At 49.8% G+C, this 17,343-nt stretch overlaps 1 long non-coding RNA gene and 1 pseudogene across 1 annotated transcript; one reads left to right on the top strand and one right to left on the bottom strand.

The window, feature by feature from the left end:
- On the top strand, positions 8,105 to 9,431 carry LOC100739462 (annotated as a pseudogene).
- LOC110261782 lies at positions 11,062 to 15,562 on the bottom strand. The gene is made up of 2 exons (XR_002346319.1): positions 13,981 to 15,562; positions 11,062 to 13,125 (listed from the first exon to the last, which is right to left on the bottom strand). It is a non-coding gene; the product is annotated as an uncharacterized LOC110261782 (long non-coding RNA).

A 17,343-nucleotide genomic window follows, 5' to 3' on the forward strand; every position in this document is an offset into this window, starting at 1 on the left:
GACACAGTGTGACATGAAAGCACAAAAGAGAGGAGACTCCTTGGAAAATCAGAACCATTCCTGTCATCCAGCATTTGGAAAGAGCAGCATAGGGTCAGAGTGGTAAACAGTGGTCTGAAGGCAGAGTCAGCACTTGCCTTCCCAAAACTCTTCCAGAGCTGACAAGGGTTAATGTTAAGGTTTTCCAGAAGTAGAAGTCCAAGAAGCGTTACAATCATTTTCACAGAGCAAACAGCAGTTACAAACGTGCACTGTACTTTCACGAGCATTATTTCACTGGAGCACATAAAGACTCTGCATGGTAAATACTGCCATCCCTATTTTTACAGTTGAGAAAACTGATGCTCAAAGATTCCTTGCCTGGAGACACATGGCTGGTAAATTTCAATCACACGCCAACCTGGATGCTCGGCAGCAAAGTTGGTGCTTTTTCCAGCACATCAGAGCCACCTCCCAAATCCTTTTGTTCTGATTGCAGAAGTATCACCCTGAGTATTTGCTGATGACCCATCTGCGCCTGTTCTTCCTATGTCAGACCTCGCTGCTGTTCACTGACGCGGCTCCCCTTCTCCTGCTAGGCTTGCAGAGGGGCTGCACTGTCCCGCCCTCTTGAAGGTAGACATCACCAGTTGGTTTGCTTCCCCCAGGGAAAGGTGAGCAGAAGTGGTGCATGCCACTTCCAAGGGGAAACTTTTAACAGCTGGTGCTGGTCTCACCAGCCTTCCGCCCCCGCCATAGTCATGGTGAAAGCTCGTGCTAAGACAAAGCCTCCATCAGCATCAGCCTGGGTCCGGGAGTGACCCCATGAGGGGAGCCTTCTTGGTGAGCCTGCACCAAACCTAAGCAAGAAGTGCCTCAAATCACTGAGCTGTGGGGTTTGTTTATTGCTGCGGCAAAACTTGTTCTATCCCTTTGGATGCACTACCCGGAATTTCCTTTGGAGACTCTGCCCAGCCTCAAGGAGCCTTGAGTAAGAATGAACCGACCCCTGCTCTAAGGGATGGGCTCCAGCTGGCATCTCACAATCCATACAATATTATCCCTTATGCCACAGTGCTCACTTTAAGTATGGATAGTAACCTAGGCCCATGCCAGTCAACTCCTAGGATTATTTAGAGCAGTTTGGGGATGAACCAACCAGGATGCAAGTAAACACTGTTCAGTGATTATGGAAGCAGCGCTTTCTCCCCCTCAATGACCACCAGCCCCTACTGCTTTGGAAAACTGTCTTGCAAATGAAAGAAATGCAGGTGAGGACAAAGGTGAGCCCTGGGCAAAGGTCAGCCCTGCAGATGGTAGACAGAAAGAGCGGAGGCCCCCTCTCAGCTCTGGACCTTTCAGAGATGGGTTGGTTAGTCCCCCATTCATGAAGCCAGTGGGAGATGAGCTTTCTGTTATCTGAAATTTTATTTTATTTTTTAATGTTATTTATTTCTTTATTTTTGCTTTTTAAGGCCTTACTGGTGGCATATGGAAGTTCCCAGGCTAGGGGTCAAATGGGAGCTACAGCTGCCAGCCTACACCACAGCCACAGCAACGTGGGATCCAAGCCACATCTGGGACCTACACCACAGCGCATGGCAACGCCAGACTCCCGACCCACTGAGTGGGGCCAGGGATCAAACCTGCATCCTCAAGGATACTAGTCGGGTTCTTAACCTGCTGAGCCACCATGGGAATGCCAGTTACTTGAAATTTGAAATAACCATAGCAGTTTTAAACAACTCCTTCCGGGGAGTTCCTGTTGTGGCGCAGTGGTTAACGAATCCGACTAGGAACCATGAGGTTGCGGGTTCGGTCCCTGCCCTTGCTCAGTGGGTTAACGATCCAGCGTTGCCGTGAGCTGTGGTGTGGGTTGCAGACGCGGCTCGGATCCCGCGTTGCTGTGGCTCTGGTGTAGGCCGGTGGCTACAGCTCTGATTCGACCCCTAGCCTGGGAACCTCCATATGCCGCGGGAGCAGCCCAAGAAATAGCAACAACAACAAAGACAAATAAATAAATAAATAAAAAATAAACAACTCCTTCCTCCAAATAGTAACCCACTGAATATAGTGATAGCTGACATGAGAAGAATGTCTACAATCAGCCCTGCGTCTTTTGAGGGCTGGAGGTTTGACTTTTGTGAGGTTGCAAATATTCCTTAAAAAGGCTACAGAAATGAGTGCTCGAGTCTGAAAGGATTTTAAACACCTACAGTCTAACTGGCTCGGTTTCACAGGTGAAGGGCTGAGACCCAGAAAGGTCCAGTCACTTCCTGGACAGTCTGCCCAGCTCCTCCGACCTCTGATCCCAGGGGCGGCACAGTGGACCATCTCAGGGTGGTTCCGGGGATGCTAAGGTGATAACGCATATAAAACTCCCCGCGAAGTGGCTGGCACAGTGTCGATAATCCACAATTGCTGGCTGCTGTTTATCAGTGACTCACATGTTAGTGTTGGGGGGGTATAATAACCGACACTCCCCTTGTCAGTTATATTACAGTGAGAACTCGCCCAGAGCAGAGAAGGAGCCCAGGCCCTTGAGCTTGACCCAGTAACCAGCCCAGACCATCTGCACAGAAACGTGGCGCCTGGGGTCACTGGAGAGGGGGTGCCAGGCGCACTGGATATCAGAGTTCATCCTCATGGCACGCCTGACTGCATCCTAAGGGGACCAGGAGCTCTGGAAGAAGCTGAGAAGCTGTGTTAGCGAAATTCTGAGACACACTGGGGCACTTGGTGCCCAGAACAGGCAGCCCCGCCACAGAGACCGGCTGAGCAAGGACGCCCAGGGGCTTAGCACGGCAGGGACAAGACAGAGCAGTCGCAGAGTGGGGCCAGACTTGTTGGCAGCACCTGTGGGACACCCCGGGGAATTCTCAGAAATACCTGGTGGGGATTCCACAGGGGCGGGAGGTCCTGGTGAGCCTGCAGGGCAAGGGCCCGGGTGGGAGAGGGGCCGCAGTAACAGGCACCCCGTGTCGGCCAGGGGCTGAGAGATCTGAAGACACAGGCTACAGGCACAGGGCCCAGCCCTGATGTCCTGAGCAGCAGCAGCCCTGGAGCTTCTTCCTGCGGGGGAGCAGGCAGGAGACAGCTGGGCAGGAGGAGAAAGACGTGGCGCTAGAGAAGCCCAGGTCATCAAAAGCAACTGTGATCGACTGTTTCCCACTTTATTAAAAGCCCGCACTGCAGAAAGCTGTTCACGTTTGTTTTGGGTTCCAGTGTTCTCGGGTCTTGGGTTCCATGAGATAACCAACAGAAGCCACCCCTCCCTGAACCTGGCACAAAGGAGCACAAAATAAACGACAGGGCTCTCTCCCCGCCTCTCTTCAAAGTGAGAATCTCATCCGAAAACCAGTGAGAACACGTCGATGCACGTCGGGCCCCCAAAGAGGTTAGAGATGGACCCTGTCCTGGTCTGCCGGGCGGGCCCACACTCCTGCCTCGTTCTCGTTACTGATAAACTGGACGGCGTGTAAGCCCCCGGCTCCCTTACCCATCTCATCGTGAGGGCTGAGTAAGATCGGGCCGAAGGAAAGCGTCTTAAGGATGCTGAAGGGCTGAATGGCCTTCGTCTTTCCCAGCCCGCCTCTGAGGCCGGGAGACAGGCGTGGACACAGCTCCTTCCAAAGGAGGCCGAAGGCCCTGGGCCCCACCCCGACCCCCACCAGGCGGCCGCCCCCTCGCCTCTAACAGACATATTTTCTTTTAAGCAACAAATTCATGGGATTTATCTGATCGCCACTTGGCTCCAGCAAATCATTTTTCCAATCTAAATTCAGCAGCAGCAACTGTAAAATGACTTCCTCTTCTTAGCACTTTGCTTTGGTGACGGGAAGAAAATGAGACAAGGAGCAGAGGTGTGCTCTATACTTGACTCCATGTTCTGTGAAACCCCAAACACAGGAGTTCCCCACATGGAGCAGCAGTTAACGAACTCGACTAGCATCCATGAGGACGCAGGTTCGATCCCTGGCCCCGCTCAGTGGGTTAAGGATCTGGCGTTGCCACGAGCTGTGGTGTAGGTCACAGGTGTGGCTCGGATCCTGCATTGCTGTGGCTGTGGTGTAGGCCGGCGGCTACAGCTCCGATTGGACTCCTAGTCTGGGAACCTTCATATGCATATGCCGTGGGTGCATCCCTAAAAAAAGACAAAAAAAAAAAAAGAAAAGAAAGTAAAAAAAAAAAAACACAACAGTCCTTTGCGATTGTTTTCAGAGTCGATGGGCCAGAGGGTGGGAGGAGAGAGGAAGGTGGCGAAGCTGGGAAGGAAGCTGGTGAACAGAGGGTGGCTCTGGTGGCAGTGACTGAGAAGGGGGAGGGGAGACTGGCCTAGGGTCATAGGTCATAGATCATAGGTCAGGGTGGCCAGCACCTGCACCCCTCCCACACATTGTCACCCTCTGGCCACATCCTCTCTCTTCCCTCTGAGCTCTGAAAGCCTTGGGAAGGTCCTAAGAGAAGCCTGGCATCTCAGCCCGCAGTCAACCCGCTCTATCTGGGGTGGGGGTGGGGGCAGGATGGATCCTGCAGAACCACTCTGACTGCTAAGTACATCCCCGGAGGAACCAGGGCCCTGCTTATCAACGACTGATTTTCCTGTGTTTCTGCGTCCCTCACTTCCCTAATTAGTAACTACTTGAGCCTGCTCTTTGCAACTCAGAAAAGGCCTGAGAGACTAAAAGCCTTTTTCTACACACGGGGTGCATGGGGGGGGGGGGCTGTGTGTGTGTGGGGGGGTGGGACACAGAAGAGCTTCTGTTCACAGGAAATCTCCCCTTTTCCTGGATGCGCCTCAATTTGGAGGGGAACAGGGGCGGGACAAGAAAGGGAGTGTAGTTTTGGAGAGAGGGGTTAATCACAAACTTGGCGGAGCAACTCCGTTTTCGGGGGCATGCGCTTTCAATGCCAGCGTCGGGAGAGGAGTAGGAGGAGTGGTTGGTGTGAGCAAAAAAAACATACATTTGGTGTCAGAAATGTTGGGAGTGGAGGAGTTCCCATCGTGGAGCAGCGGAAATGAATCCAACTAGGAACCATGAGGTTGTGGGTTTGATCCCTGGCCTCGCTCAGGGGGTTAAGGATCTCGCGTGGCTGTGGCTATGGCGTAGGCTGGCAGCTGTAGCTCTGATTCAACCCCTAGCCTGGAAACCTCCATATGCCACGGATACAGCCCTAAAAAGCAAAAAAAAAAAAAAAAAAAAAAAAAAAAAAAAAAAAAGTGTTGGCAATGGAAACAGCTCAAATGAACCTAAAGTGCTTAAAAGAGAGCCTGGGTGTATGGTCACCTCTGAGACCTGGTCAGTATTATTGTCTCTGGCTGCCTTTTCTGACCTGTCTCGATCCCGAACCCTGTCTCCACCCTACCCCACCCTCCACACGCACACAAAACACCCTGTGCCCCGCCCTCTGGCGTCATTTTCTCATCCTGTGTCCTGGTCACTTACTGCTGTGCAACAAACCACCCAAGACCAGTGGCTGAAAATAATGACACCATTAATCTTGCTCGTGAATCTGCACTTGGGCAGGCCTGGCGAGAACAGCTTTCTCTGCTCTAGTTGGCATCAGCCAGGGTGGTTGGGAGGCTGGGGACTGGACCTTAAGCCATGGTTACTCACATGCTCTGTTCTGGATGCAGGCTGACAACTAGGACCTTAGCTGACTTCTCCGTCAGGACAGACAGGTAGCCTCCACAGAGGCCTCAGGCTTCCTCCCAACCTGGGGGCTGAGTTCCAAGGGCCAGTGTCCCAGCAGGAAAAGAGCCAAGTGGGAACCAAGCACCTTTAATGGCCTCACCTTGGAAGCCACACTGTGCTCTTTCCTCCGGTCTCTTCATTGAGGTTGTCACAAAGGCCCTCCAAGCTCAAGGTCAGAGGAAATAGACTCCCCTGCTTTTTTTTTTCTTTTTTTCTTTTTTCTTTTTCTCTTTTTGCCTTTTCTAGGCCCACTCCCTCGGCATATGGAGGTTCCCAGGCTAGGGATCTGATCGGAGCTATAGCCACTGGCCTACACCACAGCCACAGCAACGCGGGATCCGAGCCGTGTCTGCAACCTACACCTTAGCTCAGAGCAACGCCGGATCCTCAACCCACTGAGCAAGGCCAGGGATCGAACCCGACACCTCATGGTTCCTAGTTGGATTCTTAACTACTGCACCATGACGGGAACTCCCTAGACTCCCCTTCTTGATGGGGCAATGGCAGGTTCTGGAAAAGCATGTGGCACCAGAAAGAATACCATATTAAGGAGTTCCCTGGTGGCCGAGCAGTTAAGGATATGGCATTGTCACTGCTGTGACTCAGGTCACTGCTGTGCAGGGGATTCAGCTGGCCCAGGAACTTCTGGTGCCACGGGCACGGCCAGGAAAAAACAAAAACAAAAAACACTGTATTAGCCATGGCTTTTATTTTCTGTATTCTGATGCTTTGACATCTGGGGTTTTGCTGACCTTAGAGAGACTGCCCTCCCAGGATTAACCAATTCCTCAAGATAGTAAGCAACTCACCGCAAACACAAATCAGCCAGTCCAGAGCCCATTCCCCAACCATCTTCCCTATCAGCCCTCATGGTCCAGGCCACTGTGTACCTGACCTAATCACCCCAAGGCTTGGTACCAGACTAGGGACAGTCCCCACGCCCCAGGCTGGATAAAATTAGTCAAATCAAGCCAGTCCTAAGCCTGCTTTTCCTGCCTCATGGTTCCTCCCCACAGAAACCACAATAAAGACTCTTAGGCACCCTCTCTCCCTCCCTCTGATGGTTCTGGTGTTTCCCCGTGTGGCCCCTGGTGGCATGGCCTGCCCCCTCCTCTTGGAATCTGAGAGTGTAACAAACTGTCTCTTCAGGCGTAAACATTGTCTGAGCTGTTGGCTTTACCATGCCTCAAGTTTTCTGTTAATATACCATATTTTAGAATAATCACTGTGGCCATTTGGGAGAAATACAATCTTCCGCACTATGTTGGAATTGATTACGTGCTTGTCTTTCTCACCTTGACTTTGTGCACAGAAAACAGACCTTCTTTTCTCTGCTTATCCCCAGCACCCAGTTCACAGGAAGCACCCACTAAATGCCACTGACTGCATTTTTGATAAGGGTACTGCCACCTTTGTCCTCTTTTTTGAGCATCCAAAGGGAAAGGATTCTGCAGGTTCCTTGAACACACCACGCCGCAGTGTTACTGACTCAACCTGTTCTGGTCTTTGGGCTCCACCACGCTGGCGCACACACCCCAAAATGCCCCCACTCCTGTGACCGCTGCTTTGGCTTTGGGAGGTCTCCTGGGATAAAGGCAGCCTCCTCTGTGTCTCAGAGGTCGGACGTGTGCAGGCAGAGTGGGAACCCCGGAGATGAGTCTTGTCACCAGAAGGTTGTTCAGGCGTTTAGAGCCCTCGGGACAGCTGGCCTCTGAACGCCTGCAGTTGTGCATGAAGACGGCGGCTCGCTCCCCCATCCAGCGGGTCAGTCATGCTTGGTGAAACCAATTTAGGGAAATTTCCCCCAGAGCTAAGATCTCCAGACCGTCCGCCAAGAAAGGGGCTCAAGTGCCCCCATCCCAGAAACGTTTAGCAACGGCGAGGTCCTGCCTAGCTCAAGGGACAGGGCCTGGATGGTCTCTCCAATAAGAAGCAAACGCAAGGGGGTGCTCCCCCACCCCTCGGGGTTCTAGTCCCTTCTCCGATTCCTCCTGTGAGGGCCAGGACCTCCTCCTCAAGGCCAAACAAGAGGAAGGAACCTCATTGCTGGGGCGGCGGGGGGCGGGGGAGTTTCCAGCAAAGGCAGCTACACCTCTGCCTGAGTGGCAAGTGCTAGAATCCATCTGACAGTTAACAATGAACAAAATCAAATTTTATTCTCTAATGAGAGATGAGATTTTAAATGCAGATACTCCTGAGAGAAAGAACAAATTAGTTGAAAGTCAGTGGGTGCTTATTCCAACAAATAATGCTTCTTTGGACTTCCTGTCGCGGTGCAGTGGAAATGAGTCAGACTAGGAATCATGAGGTTGAGGGTTCGATCCCTGGCCTTGCTCAGTGGGTTAAGGATCCGGCATTGCTGTGGCTATGGCGTAGGCCAGCAGGAACAGCTCTGATTAGACCTCTAGCCCAGGAACCTCCATGTGCCATGGGTGCGGCCCCCAAAAGACAAAAAGACCAATAATAATAATAATGCTTCTTTGAGAACAGATTCGTTTGAGGGGCAGGAGAGGAAGCAGCGGCAACGCAGGGGCAGGTGCAGAGACGGAGGCTAAACCTCTGCCTCCCCCCAGAGGAGGCTCCTGCCTTCTGCCAAGACCTTGGCTCATCACCTTATTCCGAGCTTTGAGGCGCCATCAAAAAGGCCATTCTAGCCATCCTGCCTCTCAGCCCTCAGGTCCCTCCCCCAAGTCACCCAACTCACCCCCCCGAGTCGTCTGTGAGTCCTTCAGTTGCTCAAAGTTCTGTGTAGAAAAATGGTTTTTTAGTGCCTGGAAGGTACGCCTTTCTCAGCCAAATTTCAAATGTAGCATCATTCACCATAACCAAAAGGGGAGGGAGGGAGGCCGAGATGGCAGATGGGATTGCCAAGGCTCAGGCCGCCGGGCCTGGTGGCGATACGATCTTCGGGAAGGTCATTGGCAAGGAAATGCCGGCCAAAATCGCTTCTGAGGATGCTCAGTGTCTTGCTTTCCATGACATCTCCCCTCGAGCGCCAACACATTTTCTGGCGATAGCCAAGAAATGCACATCTCAGATTCTGCCGCAGAGGACGACGGTGAAAGCCTCCTTGGACATTGAATGATGGTCGGCAAGAAATGTGCCGCTGACCTGGGCCTGAAAGAAGGGTTATCGGATGGAGTGATGGAAGGTTCAGATGGGGGACAGTCTGTCTATCATGTTCATCGCCATGTTCTTGGAGGCGGGCAGATGGACTGGCCTCCTGGGTAAGCCTGCTGTAGGCAGAATTTTCCCTCCCTAGGCAGTGATCAGATTTGCAAGTTCCCATATGCTGCTAAACAGTACACTTTCTGCCTGTGTATGAAGAAAATGCAGAAATAACTTTTAAAACCTATACATAATAAAAGGCATGGATGCATGGTTTGAATTCTGTAGTGGACTTATTTAAAAAAATGGATTTGTTGGAATGACGGAAAGTGGAGTTCATAATTTGGGAGGTTTTTTGATTTTTTTTTTCTCCCTAAGGAGAACTTAGGAAGAAAAAAGCCGTATGTATGTGGTTATAATGGTGTGACTGGCCTTTGAAGACAAATTTTAAAATTTCATAAAGTTAGCTTTTGCTTTGAAATACCCTTCTATGGTAAAATATTAGTCCAGGAGATTTTCTAGTCCAGTCTCTTATTTTCTAAGAACAAAGGAGTATGTGATGTGATTGATCCAGAAAGTGACATTTTGGGATCTAGAAAAAATGCGGTTTTGGGACTATTGGGGTAATTTGGAAAGGATGAAGGGAGGTATGTCACAGAATCTTCCATGACCATGTGAAGGCATACCGTGATATTTCCTTGTTACCTAAACTCTGAGTATTTATTATAAAGACTTGAAAACATACATATACATTTTTTTTTTTTTTTTGGTCTTTTTGCCTTTTCTAGGGCCGCTCCTGCAGCATATGGACGTTCCCAGGCTAGGGGTCTCATCAGAGCTGTAGCCACTGGCCTATGCCACATCCACAGCAACGCGGGATCTGAGCCGCGTCTGTGACCTACACCACAGCTCACGGCAATGCCAGATCCTTAACCCACTGAGCAAGGCCAGGGATCGAACCTGCAACCTCATGGTTCCTAGTCGGATTTGCTAACCACTGAGCCACGATGGGAACTCTAAAAACATATTCTTTAGAATTAACTTTCCAAATTGAAAACTCAGTGTTTTGAATGTGTATGTCCACACTAGCAAAAATATTTCAAGTTGTGCATGAACTGGCTGTGTAGAGCTGAAGAAGGGGATCTCGAGGTCTGTGTTCAGAGACTGACAACAAAAAATTTTTTTGGTCTTGCCATATACCCTAACTAACCTTTCCAAGGTTGTATAGGGCAAACAGTTTTGCTTTTTCGCTCTCCTTCGGGTAGGTAATTGCCAGCTTCTAAAACTTATGTCATACTTTCTATCTGTTCTTTTGTTCTCTTTGCGCTTATAGATTCCATTCATTTTTAATTTTTAGGACCATTTTAGTAGATTCTGACACATTGCAAATTGTATTTCTTCTAAATTTTTCATTTTGTTAGTGACTGAAAAGTCTCGGGGGTGGGGGTGGCGAAGGGAAATTGGCTGTGTGTGTCTTACAAATAATTTTTTCCAACTGTCATTTGTTTACCTTGTTTATGGTGTTTAAAATATTTGTATAGTTAATATATCCATTTTTATTTAGTTCCTATTTTAAAAAGCCTTTCCCACTCCAGGAGGATTTATAATAATTTTTCCCCTGATACTTTATGGCTTTATGTATTTTTATGAATTCTTATGGGGGAATGTCTGGGGAGGCATTTTGGAGGTACTTGTGCCACTGTAAAGAAGGTAGTAATGAGAGAAGCATTTGTAGTATATATATGAGTGTTGAGTCCACTTTCATTAGGCATTTTTTTTTTTTTTTGGTCTTTTTTTGCTTTTTCTAGGGCTGCTCCCGTGGCATATGGAGGTTCCCAGGCTAGGGGTCCAATCGGAGCTGTAACCACTGGCCTATGCCAGAGCCACAGCAATGCAGGATCTGAGCGTGTCTGCAACCTACACCACAGCTCATGGTAATGCTGTATCCTTAACCCACTAAGCAAGGCCAGGGATCAAACCTGCAACCTCATGGTTCCTAGTCAATTCATTAACCACTGTGCCACGATGGGAACTCCAGGCATATTAACTTTCTCATTGATTTTGTCAAACTAGTGCTAATAAATCATGTAGACAACAAAAAAAAAAAAAAAAAAAAAGTGAAAGCCCCCCCCCAGTGTCACTCAACAGATGAATGGATAAGCAAAATGTGGTATAAATATACAATGGAATATGATGCAGCCTTGAAAAGGCATGAAGTTCTGATGCACAAATGGATAAACTTCAAGGATACTGTACTAAGCAAAATGAGTCAGACACAAAAGGTCAAACATTGTATGAATTTACTCATCTGCAGTACCTAAAACAGGCAAATTGATAGAAACAGCAAGTAGAATGTGGTTCCCAGGGGCAGGGGAGGAGGGAGGAATGGGGAGTTGTTGTTTAACAGGTACAGAGTTTCTATTTGAGATGATAAAAAAAGTTCTGGAAAGGGATGGTGGTGACCGTGGTATAACAATGTGAGTGGACTTACCAGCAAATTGTATCCCTAAAGGTGGCTACAATTTAAATGTTATGCTATGTATATTTTAGCAAAATAAAAAAAAATTTAATGCAATTACCACTGTCCCCGTTTATCACTTCCTTGTCTTTTGCCCTGTCTTCTGACCCAGTGCTCTGCCGGTGGTTGACTGAGCACCGCCAAGTGGGGAAAAGCAGCGAGTTGAAGCTTCTGACGCCAAGGAGGGGACAGGACCTGTGCCAAAAATGAGGGCTGGGCTGCTTCCACGCTGTCCCAGAAACACACCTAGAGCAGCCTGCCCTCTGTTCCATCAGCCCTGCCATGGCCGCCTTTTACCCACAAGCTCAGCCTCTAGCTCCTTAGGCCAGAGTTCTACACCCGCCAGCTGGCCCCAGCCCAACTTTCCAGCTTCCCTCTCGCTCCCAGACCGCTGGGACCGTTTGGCCTCCTCCCTGTTCTCCAAACACACCTTGCGATCACAGGATTAGCGATTATCGCTAGGTCTCCTGCCGGCTTTTCCAAGTCCAGCCTGAGCCCCAGCTCTGCAGAGGTTCCTCCTGCAGCCGTCCAGTTCATGGAGACACAAGCCCTTCCCGAACCCAGGGTCTCACAGCATCCTCCGTCTGCCTCCCTCCCTTTACTGCTGGGTTATACACTAGACTGACTGGTGGTGGTAATTAGATTCTGAAGATCAAGGCTCTAAGGAACTTGAGGAGATTATTGCATTTGACTCCTTTAATACACAGGAGGACTCCAGGCCAGAGCAATGACACGCCCGGGCCCGGCACTCCCTAGGGCCGGGGAGGGAAGGGACTATGTCCTGTGCCTTCTCCACCCTCTCCTCCACAGCCTGGCCTGGCCTCTTGGAACTGTTTCATTTATTTACATATTCATTTATTTTTTGCAGCTCCATGGCATATAGAGTTCCTGGGACAGGGATCAGATCTGAGACACAGTTGTAACCTACACCAGGAGGCTGTGGCAACACTGGATCCTTAACCTACTGTGTCAGGCCAGGGATCGAACCTGTGTCCCAGGACTCCAAAGAGGCCGCTGATCCTGATGCGCCCCAGCAGGAACTCCGTCTTGCCACTGTTTTAAATGCCTGTGTTAGCTTTGTTGCCCCCAACAGGATTGTGAAGCTACGTCAGGGCAGGCAAGGACCACACCCCACGGCATTTGTGTCCTAACTTTCAGCACCGTCATGAGAATAAGTCCATGTCGAAACCATGAAGGCCATCCTCTTTTTTTTTCTTTGTCTTTTTGCCATTTCTTGGACCGCTCCCACGGCATATGGAAGTTCCCACGCTAGGGGTCGAATTGGAGCTGTAGCCACAGCAATGCGGGATCCTAGTGCGTCTGTAACCTACACCACAGCTCATGGCAACGCCAGATCCTTAGCCCACTGAGCAAGGCCGGGGATCGAACCGGCAACCTCATGGTTTACTAGTCAGATTCATTAACCACTGCGCCACGACGGGAACTCCTAGGTCATCCTCTTAACCACTAAAATATCTCTCAATGCTGCTTAAGATCTTTTTCTCCTTTTCCAATTCTGAATGTCTTCCTTAGCAGTTTTCTAGCAGTAAGTTAGGCAGGTGAATAATATGGTCAAAGAAACAGCCAATTTTTGCAACCTCAGAAGCACATTCAGCTTACGTCTGGGCCCTATAGCTGTGGATCCTCCAAAAATTGAACCAGACGGCCTTGCGCTCCTTTTATCGCTGCTTTGCAGGCAGATAGCAACCCCGGGTTGGCTCACTTCAGCTGTTTCCTAGACCATTACTCCATTGCTCTTGCTGTCTCGGCCGTGTGGGCATTCTCTCAGCTGGAACATACAGAGGCTGCTTCCTCCATACAGCTCTTAGAAAGAAGGAAGAAGAACAAGTAAACAGCAGTGGCCTCACTCATGATAGAAGCAGAACCCTCCAGCAGGCCGGGCAGCATCTACTGAGGGGGTTATTGTGCAGGTGTCCCATGACCTGGGGCGAGCCCGGCCCTCCTCCAGCAGGCCAGCACCTCTTTCTGAGAGGGGGATCCCCCTCCAGCCTAATGGACTGGTCAGGAGCAGAATGTGGCTGCCACCATCACAGACCATAAAACCCAAAGGATGGCTGCAAGTGAAGGGGGCCTCCCGCTGGCCCATCAGCACTGGGGTTGGATGGTGAGGAGGAGAGAAAGGAAACCCCAGCAAAGTTCTGAACGCTGAGAAACGCTGACACGCAAAATGAGGGAGAGAGACCCAGATCCATAATTACAGAAGCCTCGTGCAAGATTTAATTAAAACTTGGGCGGAAACGAACACCAAGAAACACGTGTCATTCATCAACTCAAAACACCAACTAAGGTAAATACTGCCACAAACTCAGGAAAAGAAAGGGAGGAGGAAGGCAGAGGGGGGGAATCACTCTGGATATCAAGCAAATCAAATTACGCGAAGGCCCACCAGACACGCGCATTAACCATCGGGTAGCCCAGCTACACACCTTTGGGGGCGGGGGCGGGGCGCGAACCTGGCCAGCGGCTTCCCCGGCGGCGCAGGATGGACCCGGCTGGGAGGCAGGCCCGGGAGCCGGAGGGGGCGTGGCCACTGTGTCCCCCATCCCCCCACTTCCACACCGCCCCCCGAGGCCAGGAGCGAGAAGGACCCCGAAGAGCCCAAGCAGATTTTGGCAGGTGAGGGTCCCGTCCCCGCCCCCCGCCCTCCAGCCAAGTTACTTTCCGCTGCTGCTTTTCCTCCCGAGCCTGCGTAGCTTCTTCAGAGCCTGGCAAAGCGTTCCCTGGGAGAGCGCAGGCTTCGGGGGTGATTCTCCAGGATCGCGCCAGCCCGTCCAGCTCCAAAATCCTCGCTGGGGCTGATTTTCTCCTCTTGGGGGGGAGGGGGTGGGGACAAAGGGAGCCTTTGACTTCGTTTCCTGTGCGGCACAGGCTTTGTACACCCACACGTGAGTCCCCGGGACCGGTCACAAGCTGCGCCTCCCCTCTCAAAGCCTCTCCCATTCGGGCTGGGAGCTATTTGCACTTGACGAGAAATTTCAAGTGGAAACCATCTGAGTCTGTGCCCATGTGAATGCGAGAGTGCAGTCAGAGAGAACAAATGATTTATTAGCGGGGCCTCCACAGAGTCTCCTTCCAAAAGGAAGGAGCGTCTCCCCACCCCCGCCCCCTTATCATTAAAACCTTAAAGGGGTAGAATCCATTTGGTCTCTCAGCCAGTCTGCAAAGGAGTCACAGCTAATCAGGCAGCCAGCTCAGCTCCTCCAGCCTTTCTGTGAGTACAACAATATGTATCAACTGGCAAAATGGACTGCAGACCACTTTGATGTTAAACAAAGAGGAAAAACTCCAAAACAACTAAAAATGATATTCCTGTTTAACTCCTCCGGGCCCTTTCTGCAGAGCAGATTTAAAACGCGCACAGCCAGATTTTGAATGATTACCACTTCAGACACTTAGACCCAAATGTTTCGTAGCAAGAGAGGACGGCTGCTCTTGCCGTCTGAATGCCTTGCTGTGATTGTAAGAGACTGTCCTATGAGCAGTCGCCGGGGCCTGATGCCACGAGGTCTCTGCAGACACCATCCCATTTAATCCTTCCAAGACCTCGGTGAGGCCATATTATCCTCGCCTTTTGAAGATGGAGCAACAGAGTGGTTAAGGGACATCCCTGGCCCGCCTCAGCCTGTAAAGGGGTTTCAAACTCTAGTCTCTAGGGTTCCAAAGCCCTCCCTGGAAGACAGAGCTCAGGTTCCCAGTCTCATGAATGAATTCCCTTTGCTTAGGAATGAATGAGGCAGTTTATATAAGTAACCTTTTTGAATAGCCAAAACCTATCTTTTTAAAGCCAAATCTTAAAAAAAAAAAAAAAATTCGTTGGAAATAGAATTGTTCTAAAATAACATTGCATGGTTTACAAAAGGAAAAAATGCCTAAGAAATATCCAGAGGAATGATTCCTGGGCAGGCAGGGGTTCCAGCATTTGGGTCCTCAGATGCCAAGGAAGGAACATCTCTTGTGAGCCAAGAGGCTGAGTTCCTGGTGAGGTGGGAAGAGAGCTGTGCTCCAGGGACTGCCTTGCCCCTAGGAATGCAATAAGAGAGCACCAGGAAGATTTTCAGAAATGGAATCCAATACCAGCCATGGATCAACAAGTAAAAAATTATACGAAAAGATTCGGGCATCCACGTTGTCCCATTCCCCTATGTTAATTAATGGCAAAATAACCTTGAAAACAAAACACACTTTTGAAAAAGGAAACTGTGTGTGGGAGTTCCCATTCTGGCTCAGTGGGTTAAAAACCCGACGTCGTCTCCAGGAGGATGTGGGTTTGATCCCTGGCCTCACTCAGTGGATTAGGGAGCCGGCATTGCCGTGAGCTGTGATGCAGGTCACAGACGAGGTGTGAATCCTGCATTGCTGTGGCAGCTGCAGCGCCATTGTGACCCCGAGCCTGGGCACTTCCATGTGCTGTGGATGTGGCTCTAAAAAGACAAAAAGAAAAGAAAAAATTTGTGTGAACCAGAATGTTAAGAGTGGTGAGAGTTGGGTGATGTCATTAAGCTCTTTCTTCCTGCTCTGAGGCTCCATTTTACCTTAGATCAGACAGGTGCCTCGGGTAACTCAAGTTTCAGGCAAGCTTTGTTCCCAGAGAGCACACGGAAGGGAAGACATCTGACTCCCAGGCAATGTCACTGGGATCACGTATGTTATTCTGTTATACTCACACTGTGGCTCCACAAGCCTGGATAACGGTGAGGCGATGGAGTCAGGAAGAACCCACCTGGAATCCTAGCTCTGCCCCTTATGGGCAGAGTCACCCAGGACCCGTAATCTCCCGGCCCCAGATTCTCTATCTGTAACATGGGGATAATGTTACCTATTTTATGGGATGGGCGTGAGAGTCAATATTTTCACCAAGAGCCCTTTCCACGTGTGGAAGGAACATCCTAGATGCACAGATGCATACATGACAGCAAGGCATTTTACCTGCATTTACAAATACGACACCTTCACCTCCTATCCGCTCACATTGTCAAGTTAGACTCTATTGAACCATAAAATTCATGGTGAGATGAATCTACTCTGGGCGTCATTTTAAAGACTAATGACAATTACCAGCGTGCCGAGAGAAACTCCCCGGAAGCTTGCCGCTGCAGCGTGAGACCATCTTAGGGTAAAGCTACCGGGCAGAGAATTCATGTGAGCTAAGCATCCAGTTAAACGTACGCACAGAATACTTTCGCACATCTTCTTTCACTCTGTTAATAGAATAGCCTCAGAAGGTTAGTATCATTATCCCCATTTTACAGAAAGCTTCGACAGCTCCCCATGGTCACGGGATAAGTGGCATAGCTTAAGTCCCTGCTTTACACATCGCTTCATGTTGTTACCTATTTTCATAATCAACTTAGATACTAGATCTGTATTAATAGTACCCAGAGCATTATTTAAGGCTAGACAATTCCAAGGAAGTTTTTCAATGGTTTATGACCTATGGATGAGTGGTTCTGAATATTGCCAGGAAAATGCAATTTCTTCCTCCATCTGTCTTCTTCTTTCTGGTTTTGTCTCTTTCTGTCCCTCTCCCCCCCACCACCCCATCAATGGTGTTCCATCAGCATAAAGATAAGATGCTAAATCCAAGATGTGAGTCCAAACATTTTTTTTTTCCTATTTAACGTATGAGAGAGAGAGAGAGTGTGTGTGTGTATGAGAGAGAGAAGGAGATGGAAAGAGGTTACAAAGACAAGGTTACAAGACAACTTCTGTTTACCCTTGGAACTCTCCCCTAAGGCTAAGGTCGTACTTGCAATGTGCCTGCTGACACCTTAGCCGCTTTCCTGCCAGTGGAAAGCCTACCCTATACAGAGGACAATGATGCCTGCAGACCCCGGGGCCACCAGACAGAGTCACAGTGGCCAGAGTCCCAGGGTGTGTCACCTCCAGCCAAGAGCAGCCCTTACCAACTTTCTCACTTCTGATTGAGTCCCTCCAAATGAGAACGGTTAGGATGGTTTGCGTGTCTCAAGAGGGGAGGCAAACATCAGGCAGAAAAATCAGTGGATAGAGGAATTAGAAATA

The sequence above is a fragment of the Sus scrofa genome, chromosome 7, assembly GCF_000003025.6.
Source record: "Sus scrofa isolate TJ Tabasco breed Duroc chromosome 7, Sscrofa11.1, whole genome shotgun sequence".
NCBI lineage: Eukaryota > Metazoa > Chordata > Mammalia > Artiodactyla > Suidae > Sus > Sus scrofa.